The sequence below is a fragment of the Platalea leucorodia genome, assembly GCF_965183815.1.
Source record: "Platalea leucorodia genome assembly, chromosome: 12".
NCBI lineage: Eukaryota > Metazoa > Chordata > Aves > Pelecaniformes > Threskiornithidae > Platalea > Platalea leucorodia.
Window position 1 is genome coordinate 6,013,491 of NC_138834.1, and position 13,471 is coordinate 6,026,961.

Genomic DNA, 13,471 nt, shown 5'->3' on the forward strand with positions numbered 1-13,471 from the left:
ATGGGACAGCAACTTTTCCTGCTTTTCCCAGCACATCAGGCTCTTTTGAGGCACTCGTGCCCCTGGTGTTTATGCTCACGTTTACGCTCGCACCGTCTGTGCTTACGTATCGAGTCGGGTGACTTAAGGAGACTGGGTCTGGGCCTGGGAAAGTCCCTCTGCCCCGCAGCGGCACAGCCGTATTGGGGCAAGGAATGCCGTGAGCTGCCTGCCCCGCTATCCTGCTCCCTGGGAAAGTGCCACTCGTGGAGACGGGGCAAAAGAGAAATAAAGTGCAGGGAGGCAGAGCGGCAGGGAAGCCGTGCGTGCCCACCTCTGCCCGCGTTGCCTGCTGCCGGCTGGAGCAGGGAGGGAGAAGTGGAGGTTTCCAAGATGCTTTTCCCAGCTTTTGGGGTCATGCATGACCCAGTGGCGGAGCAGAAACGGTGGTGGCTGAGGGGGCATGACCTTCCTCATGCCCCCCAGGAGGATGGAGGGGAAGAGAAATTATGAAAAAGCGGGACAACAGTAAAAAGCCAAAGCTGGGCTGTGAAACTGGAAGATGGGAACGGCATGGGAGCGACCTGGGCTGCCTCAGCGCCTGGTTCCTGGTGGCATTTGCTTGTTGGACTGTTCAGATTTCCCTGCAAAACTCAGCCCCCGGGGAAGGTTTTCGATGCGGCCGGGGTCGCGGTGCGGACCCCAAGCCGGGGCAGCGTCTTCTGCTGAAGACCCCCGCTTTGCTTTTTTCGGGGGAAACGCGAGGTTTCCTGGCTCTGCGGGACAGCCCCGGGCCGGCACCGGCTTCCCCGGGGCTCAGCCTTTGCCGGTGGCAGCTGTCAGGAAACCCAGCGGCGATCGGCCCCTCCGCCACGGAGCGCTGGCGTCTGGAAAAGCACCGGGGGCAGCTTGTGCTGGGCCAGCGCGTGGCGTGGGCGAGAATCCCCGATTTTCACCAAAACAAACAAACAAAAAAAAAAAGAATTACGAATGCCACTCAGCGGGGGATATTTAGGACCCGCCGGGCTCCGCCCGCCCCCTCCTCGCTGCTCGGCGCTGCAGGCGGGAGGGCGCGGCCCCTTTAAGGCGCGCGGGCGGCGCGGCCCCGCCCCGCCCCGCCCCGCCCGGCCGCCGGGGCGGCTGTGGGGCGGCCTGAGGGACCGCCGCCGCCTCCCGCCGAGGCAGGGCAGGGCAGGGCGCTGCGGGGCCAGCGCTGCGGCGGAGGGGCGGCGGACCCACCGGCAAACCGACCGACCGACCGACTGACAGACGGACGGCGAGGCTTGCGGGGGAGCAGCCCCATGGCTCTGGATTTATAAACACGGCGCAGATGGCGGGGCCCGGCCCCCGCGCCCAGCGCTGCCCCGCCGGCCGCTGAGGCGGGAGGCGAGGAGGGAGCAGCGGCAGCGGTGGCGGCGGCGATGGGGGGCGGCAGCTGCCGGCGGGATTAGGTAAGGAGGCCGGGGGGGGCTGCCCCGGGCGTGGCGCTGCCCGCAGCGGGCCCGGGGCCGCGGGGGCCCCGCGGTGTCAGGCGGCGAGCGGCCCGCTCGGGGCGGGGGCCGGGCCGGGCCCGGGGCCGCTCCCGCCAGGTAGGGGTGCAGCCGGCCGCCGTTACGTAAAAATGAAAATGTGCCGCGGGAGCTGCTCGCTGCGGGAGAAACTTACTTTTTTAAAAATTATTATTATTTTTCCCTTGGTTTTTCTTTTTTTACCCACAAGGGAAAGCGCTGCCCAGGGAGCTGCGGGGCTTGGGGGTGCCGGGGGGAGCCCCGCACTTTGCAAACTAGCGGGGATGCCCCGTCCGTGGGGTGGGGGCGCCCCAGGGGCCTTCTTTTACCCCCCTCCTTTTCTTTCTTCTCCTTTCAGTTCTGCTTTATTTTTTATTCTGCTTTATTTTTCGGCTCTTGCCCCACATACGTATTTGAAGCCGGTGGTTTCACGCTGACACGAGAGCCCGGAGAAATTAATCCGCATCCAAGGCGTTGCTCAGCGCCGAATGGGAAATCCAGCCCTGGTGCCCCAGAAATGTGTCAGTTGTGTGTTGGGGAGAGGGCCGGGGTCCGGGGCACGGCCAGCGGCGATAAGAACTGCAGGGCTCACTTATCGGGCGATGTGGCGTTTAGTGGCTGGTGTGTAAATATTTACAGTGGGTAAACAGGGCCGGTGTCTGCAGGCAACAAGTGTACGTTTCTCTAAACCCCAGCTGCAGTCTCTGGAGCGATTGCTTTTTTCTGCCGATTCTTCTAATTTCCTGTTCCCTCTTCTCCCTCGGCCCTTCCTCCTGCTCCCTTGCCCTGACAATGCACAAAGAGCAGGCTGCAGTGGGTGCAGGCAGCTGCCTGCCATGTGGGCTGCTGCCAAAGCCACTGAAGCAGCAAAACCTACACAGCTCTGGGCCTCCTGGGGCTCAGGCTGCCTGGGGCGAGGGGCTGTGTTGACCCAATAAACCCATCCCTCTTTCCACCGCTTTGAACCCTGTGGATGTCCCTGCCCGGCATGCCTGCAGGCGCTTCTGCCTGCGCCGGAGGGGAGGCTGGCTGTGCTCCGTGAACTTTGTGTTTTGGGTCAGCTCAAGAATTCGCCCAAGAGGACAGTGCTGCTGGAGGTGATCTGTGCAGTGGGTATTTCCTAACGCCACCTTTTCGGTTCACAGGCGTTTATGGTTTGAACACTTTCTGCAGCCTCTCCCCCAGTGTTCGCACGAAGCAAAGGTTGGCGTTCTGAATGCCTGAAAACGGCAGGGTTTTGCTGAATCTGGTATTTTTAATCTGACTTTGGTGGATGTGATGTTTTTCTGCTGGTATTCCTTGGCTGCGTGGGGTGAGAGTTTTTCCATTTAGCGTAGGGTTTTTATCAGCAAGGTTAAGTTTTAGTTTGCTGTGTGCTTTACAGATAAAGGTTTGGTAGTACTACTAATTTATAAAGGGAAGAAACGTGAGTTGGGACGACTGGGTGAGTATTTCCATCACTTCTGAAAGCGGTGACAAAACTCCTGGAGGGCTTTAGTGAAGTTGTACTTAATTCTCTAAATTTCACTGCTGACTTGTTGGGTGACTTTGGGACTTTGCTGAGCCTCCCGTGTGCCTGTGCCTGCCTGGCTCTGCGCAGAAGCCATGCCTTGGGTGGGGAATACGGTAAGCAAGGCTTGCAAAGTGTTTGGAGGCTCAGTCCCAAGATGCCATGGTAGGGAAGGGAAGTTCTGTGTGTGACAATATTTTATAACTTCAGTTGAGTAAGTTTCAGTATGAGATAGATGACTCTTGCAAAATGCGTTTAGTTTATTGAAAGCAAATGCACTCAAACCCTAGTTTGTTGTTGCCAGAAGGGAAAAAGTAGAAGCTATTTTTGGTGCGAGAGAGGAGATGGGGCACGCACGTGTCTGGGGCAGGAAAACACTGGTACTTTGTTCTTCTGGCTTCATGTGGGTGGTGGTTTCTGTTATTTGGCTGTGTGTTTCTGCCAAGTTGCAAAACGTACCTGGTTCTGAAAACCCTGCGGAGGTCAGGGCTGGCTCTGCAGAGCTGGTACCGGGCCCGTACGAGAATGCCTCCCACGCCGGCATCTCCAGCGCTGGAGAAGTGGGTGGATGCTTCTGGCTTCACACCTTTGAGCGCCAGGGAGGTGACTGGCATTTTTTCACGACGGGATCTGGACTGAAACCATAAACTTGTTTCATGCAAGCCACCGAACAGCTGCTGCTTGGCAATACCTTTCACTTGCTAATGGCTGTGGTTGGATTTGAACCAAGTTGCCTCGAGTGGAGGTTGTACCAGTCCCTGGAGCAATCCTGCGTGAAATCCAAAGAGGGTTTGGTTCAGGCTGTGTTCACATCTTGTAATTAGGAGATCCAGTCTGGTAAAGGCAGTTCTGTTATGATTGGCAAAGAAGGCATGCATGCAGCTATGCTGATAGCTACACGGGTTGAGAGCTACCTGTCTCATCTCCACGGCAGCTCTGGACTGCGCTGGCTGGAATTGGGTCATAGGAGATGTCTTCATCTTTCCTGACATGGCTGTAAATTATTTGTCCCCTTGATGGCTCCTGGTTTCTTCCTGCTGCTGGTTCTGGTTGTTAGTGGCCTCTGCTGAAATACAGTCCTGTTTGTGGTCAAGTCACCGTGGGAGAAACCTGCTTGAAATCAACTGTAATTTACGTGTTTGAGATATTGTCATCTGCACAGCTCTTTGGGGAAGAGGAAAGTTACGATCTCCCCAGTTTTTAGATGAGTAAGTAGGAAAGGAGGATTAAATCAGTAAATTTTCAGAAGTGGGTTTTGGGCGGCTGATTTGAGCGGTTGCGAAGGGGTGTGGGTTTGAGAGGGCCTGTGTTTGGGGTGCAGTACTACCCATCCCTGACCTGATGTCTCATTCTGACCAGATCACTAGACATAGCTGAAACCCAGGGAGGTTACGTGAAGTTCAATCCGTCAGAGCAAGTTTGCTGGAGAGCTGGTGAAGAGGAGTCTCTTTCCCCATGAGTGCTTTTGCTCGTTCAGTGTGAGGGCTCGTTGCTCCCAATGGCAAAGCGCTGGTTCCCTCCTGGGTTTTGTGCCTGCGAGCAGCGATCCCCCAAATGCAGAGCAGGGGCTGGATGCAGGGGTACTCGAGGATAGAAATCCAGGGCAATGTGTTCTTAAAAGGCTGGTATCTTTGTGCAGCTGCCTTTGTGCGAACTGTGGCTTGCTTTCGTCTTCAATGAGAGATTTCAGCGGAGAGCCGGGCCAGCTCTAATGGAGCTAGAAATGAGGTATAGCAGCACCCAGTCGCCTCAGTGATTAGTGACTGAGGTTTTTGCAGCTGCTTAAGGATTTGGGCATCGTGAGGTCACGGATTCTCATCTAGGATGCTGTGGCATAGGCTCTTGCATGGTTTTGAAGGGCCCTTGCTGCGTATTGACATAGGAAGGTAGCGGAGAATTGCTATTTATGTCTGTACTTGTGCGGACACACAGGTGTCAGGGTCTCCGATTTGCCTTGTAATGTCAAAGGGATAGATCTTTGCATCCCAGCAGAAAATGGAAATGCGTATCACTTAATGAGCATGGCTGGAGCAGAGATGCTTCCTGAAAAAGGATTGAAGAGGGGAGCTGGGGCTCCGAAACAGAGGGCATGAAAATGCCCGCAAGGGCTTGGTCAGAGTGAGGGAGGGATCTGGTAGGAAGGGGAGGAGGAGAGAAGAGCAGAAGGAAATGAGTGATTTGGCAGTTTTGGGAAGTGAACCCTGACCTGCACATGAGGCAGCAGGAGGACTGTACTCAGAATTGAGAAATCTGGGTTGCACCCCCAGTCCTGCTGCCCACCCCACTTGTCACTTCCCTTCTCGGGGCCACCAGTTCTCCCTTCCTGCCAACCTGCCTCTGGCAACTGGAGGCTCTCTGGGGTGTGGGCCGCCTCTTATAAAATTCGAGGAGAGTGCCCGAAGAGGGGGTGTTTCTGGTGAGCAAGTGGTACTCATGTGGTGCTGCTACCCTGCCATCTCATGGTGGGAAGCTCAGAGGTGGGGCATGGTTGTGGTTGGGCAGGTGAGAAGAGGCGCTGATTGCTGCAGACCCCACCACTAACAGCATGTGCTTGGTCGCTGCTCCGAATTTGGCTTGGAGATGTCCAGATTTTCCACCTGTTCTGGTGGAAAAGCGGTAAAGACGGAGCTAGGTGGCCGTGGCTGTGATTGCTACCACAGTGCCAGGGCTGGAGGAGAGCTGGGGCACGGGGGGGACATGGGGAGGGCAAAGCAATCGGCATGGTTATGTGCCTGCTGGGTGGCACGGAGGATGCTGATAATGGTTAGTGCTCTCAACCACTTTATAGCTGCGGAGCACTGAACAAACATTAATGAATGTAAAGGATAGCAGCTTTGTCTAGTTACAGAGAAGGGAAGTTAACTCCAAATTAACTTTATGATCCGTGAAACTGAAGGTTATTTAAAAAAATAATAACATAAATGGAAATGCTGAAGTTTTCCAGAGTCACTGAGTACGCTGCTTGTTGTTTAATGCCTTCCATTTTTTCACTCCCAGTCTGTGTTTTTGGCTCAGGAACAAATTACAAGCAATATCAGCTTACGCTTGGATTTGAACCCACATTACTCTTAGTCAGCTGAAATATTTCCCCTTATCGCCGCTCCCATAATGTTTATTTTAGACCGGATAGCATCATGGCTTTTCTGCTAGCTGTAGGGAAGAAGCCAGTCTTTGAAACAGCCCAGCACCTTGGAAAGAAATGGTCTCAAAGCCAGTTTGGTTTCTGAATGAGGTACAGCTTAATTTTTCACCAAGAGCTTTATGCCAGGCTGTATCCCCGAACGGTTCACAGCGTTAAAAACCCAGGAGGCGGCAGATGGATGAATTGCTGACAGATTTAAAATCGTATGACAAAAAAAAGCATTCAGAGGTGAGGCCAAGGCAGGAGGAAGGTTGCAGGGGGAGGTGGAGGCAGAAAGGTCGAGTAAGTTTTTCTGGGTGGGAGGAGATGTGCAGGAGAAGGCAGACTCCAGCGGGCTCAGCCTAGGAGGGGAAGGGAAGGTCTTCAAGAGGAGGGATGTGGTGAGGAGTGTGTTCCCATCACAGGGCAGGGAGCGCTCTGTGTCCTGGACCCGTGGTGGGAGGAGGAGGAGGAAGGGGGCCGAGTCCAGCCTCAGCTGAGGCCAGGAGGAGCGGGGCTGCCCTGGGAGGAGACAATGTGGCGTGGCCCAAATGGTTTCCTCCTGTGGGAAGTGGTCCGAGGGAGAGTGCCAGCGCCCGGGGAGGCAGGGGACGGTGCGGGCATTGTCTCTGGTAGCCGCAGCCCGGGCTGCGGCTCTCCCGGTGGTGCATGTGTCGAGGGAGGGAGAGCCGGCAGGATTTCCTCTCTGCGGCGCTGGCTCCTGGGTTAATAACTAACCAAGCAGTCTAGGTTTATCCTTTCATTGTGGAAGAGAATTATTTACATAATACCACTCGGCGTAATCTTTATTTAGCATTGTTTCCCTGACGTAACACTGGACAGCGTGGCGGTGCCCAGAAATGCAGTTTTGGCCCAAATACGTGGGAAGTTAACCCTTGCCGTCTGGGTATGCTTCTCCCTGCCCGTGGAGGGAACTGGCTGTAAATTGAAGAAATAGTCCAGTGGCATGGCCATCTGTCATGTAGTTTTTGGGACCTTTGTATCTTCTAAGCCTTGTTTTCTGCAGGCTCTGGGCTGATGCTCTGTGCCGGTTCCTGAATGCTTCTCATCAGCTTCCTAAGCCACACAGTTAAGGTTTGTCCTGTGCATGTTAGGGCAAGAGAGTGGTTTGTGTTGCGCTCTTCTGTGTCTCTATGTTAAAGAAGGCAGAAGGAAAGAAATATGTCAGCCCGTGGGTGGAGGATGACAGGATTTGGGGAGGCTCCTGGTGCAGATCATCCCATCGTCTGTGATCAGTCCCTGAGGACTCGCTGTCTCCCAGGTGGACAGGTTTCGTCCTCCTCGAGGAGTATGTAATTTAAAGGTCTGGAGGCTTAGGTGGTTGTGTAAAGAGCTGGGGCCTGATTATTGTGGCACATTATGGTGAAGGACTGAATCCTGGGCTTGGGTTTCAGTGGGTTGCAGTGGGAGAGTGAATAGGTGAGGAGGACGGCAAGCCAAGCCCAGCCTTCTGAAATCTGCCTGTCCCTCCAGCTGTGCAGCGCTGGCTGGAGAGGGTGGAGGGTGTCTTTCCTCTATGCTGCAGGATGCGTGGGCTTCTAACAAGCTGTGGCAAACAATGGAAAGTTGGCTTTCTTCTGAAAATATTTTAAAACCTTGTAAAATGACTTCAACAGCTACGCTTTTATAGGACCAGGTCTCAGCTGTGTGGTACTTGATCACTTCATAAATAGCTTAGTCTTTGGCCTCTGCAAACTTCTTGAACATGTACCTCCCAGTGCTGCAGAAACCCAGTTAGCACATGGTTTATCGGTGGCAGCACCTGGCTCATATAGCAGAAGCACTTTGCAGCTCTGCATAAGTGTTTACTGCCGAGCCCGTGTGATCTCTTTGGCTTGGTGTTGCAAGAAGCTGGTTTTGCAAAGGCTGTGAGTCCCCAATGATTTATACTGGGTTACTCGGTGATACACGCACAGTTCAGGGTGGACGTTGGCATCTGATGGCCTCTCCTGTCAACCTTGCTGGAGGGCTGTGCAGAGCCAGTGTCAGTTTTATGCTGGTGATGTGGATGTTACCCGATCATGCCTGGAACTTGCTGGAACAAAGGTAACTTGTTAACACCCTCCTTGAACCAATTACACCTGGCAGGGTGAGTTTGTGTTGGATCAGCGCTGAGACATGCGACTGCAGCATTCCTGATGCACTGCTTGAAGCCCTAAAGCTTCGTCTACTGACTCGTCAAGCCCTTGCCGTTACCGTCATGCGATTCATGATATCATGTGGTATGTAAATCTTGGATGTGTAGCAGAGCGGTGGTGTTTGGTATCAGAGCTGTGCACTCGGCAAGCTTCTCCAGTCCTTTGCCCGGGGCTGTTTTTCCTGCATTGAGACCTTGAATAACTGTGTCCCTCTTCTCTGGCACAACAGGCTCTTCTGTTTGGCAAAGGCGATGACTCTCTCCTGTTGGAAAGACTTCCTTGATCAAGCTCTTGTTTTTCTGCAGGTACCACGTCATATAATTCCATTAATAAACTTTTCAAGCTCCATCTTGAAAGCGGTTGCAGCTTTTTTTTTTTTTTGCCTTTGCTGCGGAGTTTCAAGCTCATGCCAAAGTCTCAGCTTCATTTCTAGGTCACTGGTCTGCCCTTTCATTTCCCCCCTCACGCTGAAGTTGGCCGGCTTGTTTTGATTTGGTAATATGTGAGGTGGTGTCCACAGACAAAACCAGGCAGGCCAGTGAAATTCATGTTTCCCTGCAGCCTTGTTCCTGTTGTGTGTGTGTGAATAATAATTTCCAAATGCTAGACCAGAGGTGATTAAAAACTGTCAAAGAAAGAAAATACAGCAAAATCTGCGTTATGGGAATCTGTGTATCCAGTGATTTGGGAAAACTCTCTGAACTGGTGGTGGAAAAAGCCTTCAGTATTCTTATTTAAGGCTTTCTAGTCTTAAATACATGTGACTTACATGGGAGGTGCTGTTGAGGCAGCCTGGGTGTATCCAGGCTAGGCAGGAGGCTGGTTGCTGCTGGCTGTGTGCAGGGGCCTGGGGCCGGTAGCGCTGCCTTTCTGCGTTTTCTCTGCAGAGTTGTTTGGGGTCCCGAGCCGCTGTGGAGGTGTTTTTGCATGATGTGGCACAGGCACCTGGGCAGCTGGCTCGGCTGCGGGCTTGTGGCTGGAGCTGCTGAGCGTGACTGGCAAAGGGTAGAGGGGTGAAAGGCTTCTCTGCAGCCCGAGTGGATGCTTGAGTGGATGTGAAGAGCTGAAAATCCTACTGGGGAGCACCACGCAGCATCTGTTGCTTGCTCTGAGCAAGTACAAGTGGTTGTTTTTTACTGAGCTGCAAGGCAATGGATGTTCAGAGGCTTTTATGCACCTCCGGTGTTGGGACCGTGAAGCAGTAGTCATGTCATCAGTTAGATGCGTTGAGCATCTTTATTTTTGGAGCAAATGATCCTGCTGACAGCATGTATAGGAGGTGTCAGCCAGCGCTTTTTTCTTCTTCCTCTCTATTTTTTTATTCATTTGTAGGTTTTAGTCTTGGCTTGGCTTTGCTTTCTTGACAGGGTAGCTGCTAAAAAATTTTGTTGTGTTTTTTGATTTTTGATGTCTACATGTCTTAAGATGCCATGATTAGAGATGCACGTAAGGAGCTGCTGTGGTTTTGGTCCAGAACCCAGCCAGCTGCCAGCAGCGTTCCTGAGGGCTGTGTGGTGATGGTCTGAGAAACACTGCAGGATTTTGGGTTTTCTCCAGCATTACGAAACAAAAGTAGAGAGAGATGTCTGTGCATACCTTAAGGGTTGTGTTTTTGTTCTAACTCTCTCACTGTGGAAAGCGAAGGTTTGCATCCTCTCCACGGAGATTGGTGGTCATGAAATCTAGAGCTGAATGTCCTTAAACTGCCAACTGCAGGTGAAAGCTGAGAAATGGGGAGTTTGGTTTGCCCAGAGGTGGAGGAGTTGTGCTGCAGGGGCAGATGCAAGCTACCTGGTTGCTGCTGCTTCCCCCGCCAAAGATGGCGTGAGTTTTGCTGTGCGTTTCAATGGGACAAGAACTTTAAGCTCCATCTGTGGCTTACCTTTTTTTTTTGCATTTTGTTCAGTTGTGCTTTTTAAATGTCTGTGGATTTCTTCTCGGCAGGAGGTTTAATTCCCCACACAATGTATTATTGTGTTTGTCTTGCTCTAGTTCCTTGTTTTATGCGGAAACACCTTGAACCTTTGGCTGAGTTGGAAGATGGGTGCGGAGTCGGACCCCTGGCTGCAGGCGTGGGGCTGTTCCAGGAAGGACGTGTCTGTGCACGACTCTTCAGCCTTCAGTTACCCGGTTGCCGCTTGAGGCTTTAGACGTGTTTGGCTAACACAGGCACTCCCCTGCGTTTGATCAGGCAGTCTACACACGCTTTTTTTTTTTTTGTTTTATGAAGGCTGATCCCTAGGGTAAAGAAGGCTGTAGCCAGAAATGAGTGTTCACGCTTACCTTTATGAACTTCTTGAGTATATTGCCAATTAATTCTTAGGTAACTGAGGCTAAACTACTTACTGTAAAGGACATGGTCAGGAATGCTGCTAACCTGGGGCCTGATCCTTTCTTTGCTTGTTCCAGTTTTGCATAACCTTGCTAAAAGTGCCTGTGCTGTCTTGGTCATTTGCAGCCTGTGTTATGAAGCCTCTCAACCAGCAGAAGAAATGTCTAAATAAATACAGCAGCTTCGCCTTGCAGTCTTGCCAAGTCAATTTAGTGTGTACGTTGAGGAGGCAGAACAATTAGTTACGGAGACAAATGGGTCTGCTCTGTGTTCTGCGCTCTCGTCACACAGCCAGCTCCCAGTGTTGCGATAAGAATAACAGTGAAATCTGTATTAAGCAACCAATTAAGGCATCTGCAGAAGGGGGGGGGGGGAAAAGTAGCACCTTAACATTAACCTGCTAAGAAGGGTGGAGCTGAATTATATCTCTTAATGGCTTTGGGGCTGTCTGTCAAACGATGGTGATTTCTTCTGCCTTTTTCACAGCATCTAGCTGCCTTCTTTTAGGCTGGGTTTTTTTGGAAGTGGGGGCTTTGGATGTAGTGCTGGCTAAAGGAGTCTCCACATTACTGTCCCTCTCTGTGTTCCTATCCCAGTGCTTCTCCCTCCTGTTATATTTGACCTGAGTAGTTGAATGAATGTCTTCACCATGCGGTCACGCTTTTGGTTGAGTTGGCACCGCTTTGGGGGTAGTACGGGTGCTGCAGGGAGGGATGGGGAGCCAAGGGACAGCCGGCCTGCAGTCAGGGGACAGTGGCTGTAACTTACACAGCCTGGTGACGTTTCAAGCCTCTGTCTTTTGCGGGAGTAAAACCACAGTCCTGAAATTCTCCTCTAACTGGGAGATTTTTCTCTCAGACTTCTTCTGTGCTTCTCTCTGATGTGTCTCCCTTTAGCAGGGAATAAACCAATTTTGCAACAGGTGATATAGACCCTCACATGGGGTTTTATTTGAATTCCCGCAGCAGCAGGGATTGCAGCCTGGAGTCGTGCTCAGGCAGTACTGGTAGAAGTTAGGTCCGTTCCTGCCATGGTCTGGGCTGCTGGGAAGGTCTGTGGCGTTTGCTCCTTTTCTGTCGGCTGGAGAAACACGGCTGGGAGTGCTCCTCCGTGGCAGGGTTTGGGCTTTTCACGTCGCCTTCTGTGTGCCCGTTCTGCTTTGTGTTAGCTGCCGGCTGCATTACCTTTGTTCCTTGCATCTTGCTTGTGCTCCCTGGGAGACTCAAGTAGTCTGTGTTTTTTGTGCCTTCAGCCCCGCATATCCAGGGGAGAGCTGATAAACAGGAAAGGTGGGCAGATGCTGTCCTCTGTGCCCTGTGACAGCTCCTGCAAGCATCAGTTATGGCTCCGTGAGGCACCTGATGAACAGAAAATGAGAGGGAGGGGAGGGCAGGGTCCTTTTCCCAAGAGAGTTTAAAACTGCTCTTCTACAGGAGCTTTGCCGAATTGCAAATTGCTGTTTCTCTCCCACTTCTTTTCTAAATCTGTAGCTCTTCTCTTCTAGAAGTGGCAGTAGTTTTTACTCGTGTGCTCTAGTACATCGATGAATGTGTCTTGCAGCCTGGAGTTACTTGTAAGTAACTGACATGATGTTGATCGTAACTGGGCAAAGTGTAGCTAATGACACTTAAAATATTTGCTTGTTTGGGGAAATGCTGTAACTGGAAGTGGTCTTTTCCCAGGCACTGGAACAGATAAACAAGGTTCAGCTGTATTTGGCTTGGTGTTTGGTGAGATGGACAGCTTTCTGTTGCTTCTTTGATAGGCAGGTTTTGAATTTTTAAGAGAAAACAGAGCATCTTTTTGTTTCTTTCCCCACTCAAAAACAAATAAACAAAAGCCAGGTGGGGGGCAGATCTGTGTGCATTCTGTTTATTTCTGCGTACAAATGTATCTTCTTGATGTGTCATTAACCTGCTTGCTCTTTGGTACTATTTTTAGCAGCCTTATGATCTACGGACAAGGAGCCCTTCCAGTAAGCATTCGTAAGCAGCCCAGCCAGGGCTGGGGGTGTTTGCGCAGAGCCCGGGGTGTCCCTGGGCGGTGGGGTCCTCCCTACCCTGCTGGGGGCCCTGGAGGAGCTGGACACAGCTCCCCCATCCCCAGTCCCACATGGGGAAATCTGTGTAAAGCATTACTCTTCAGCTCCTGTGACCATGGTAACCGACTTGGATACATCAAACTTGACTAATTAACCTAATGGAGAGTCGTTTCCAGGCTGAGTCTCTCCCCTTGGATTTCAGAGCAGAACTTGTGTTGTCTGATCCACCACCAGCCTCCCCAGCCAGCGCTGACTTTCTCAGGGTGGTTTCTCTAGCAGGTTTCTTCCCCGGGTCCGTCTGAGCTGGGGAGGATGGCTCTGAACCGGACTGATGTCTCGGGTGCTTCGCTTGCTCTGCATTACTCTCTCATTTTATAATACCTGAGATTCCCAGGAATTAGGGGAGGAAGGTCCCAAACTCAGATGGGAGAAACTTGTTCCGAGTTCCTCCTTAGGCCGAGCGAGGTGAAAGTGAACACTTCTCTGCATCTCTTCTATTTCTGTACTGCAGTGCAGGATCTCTGCCACCCCGACTTTTGCTGTTTAAAATCTGGTCAAATCCTCAGGCTTGGAACAAACCAGCACATCCTGGGGATGTCTGTGCATGTCTTTGGGTTTCCTCATCTTAATGTACTAGTTAAAGGCATTGCTACCTTGCACTGTTTCTCCTGGGTTTAATTATTTCAGTGATTGGAGCTGCGGACTGCGGCAGGGACTTAAGAGTTCAGCCTCAATTAAAAACCATCCTGTGCCAGGCAGATAGCGGCAGGCAGCACTGCTATTCTCAAGTGTCTCCAGCAGTCCATCTAAGCACCATGTGA

The 13,471-nt window shown here is 52.0% G+C and overlaps 1 protein-coding gene across 4 annotated transcripts in view; it reads left to right on the forward strand.

Moving 5' to 3' along the window:
• The first annotated feature begins 1,165 nt into the window (after window positions 1-1,165).
• Window positions 1,166-13,471, forward strand: part of NCOR2 (nuclear receptor corepressor 2) — a 257,131-nt gene continuing 244,825 nt past the window's right edge. For all 4 annotated transcript variants that reach the window (XM_082324898.1, XM_082324899.1, XM_082324900.1 and 1 more), the window contains exon 1: window positions 1,166-1,430. The gene's annotated coding sequence lies outside the window, so the exon portion shown is untranslated. The remainder of the gene's footprint in view (window positions 1,431-13,471) is intronic.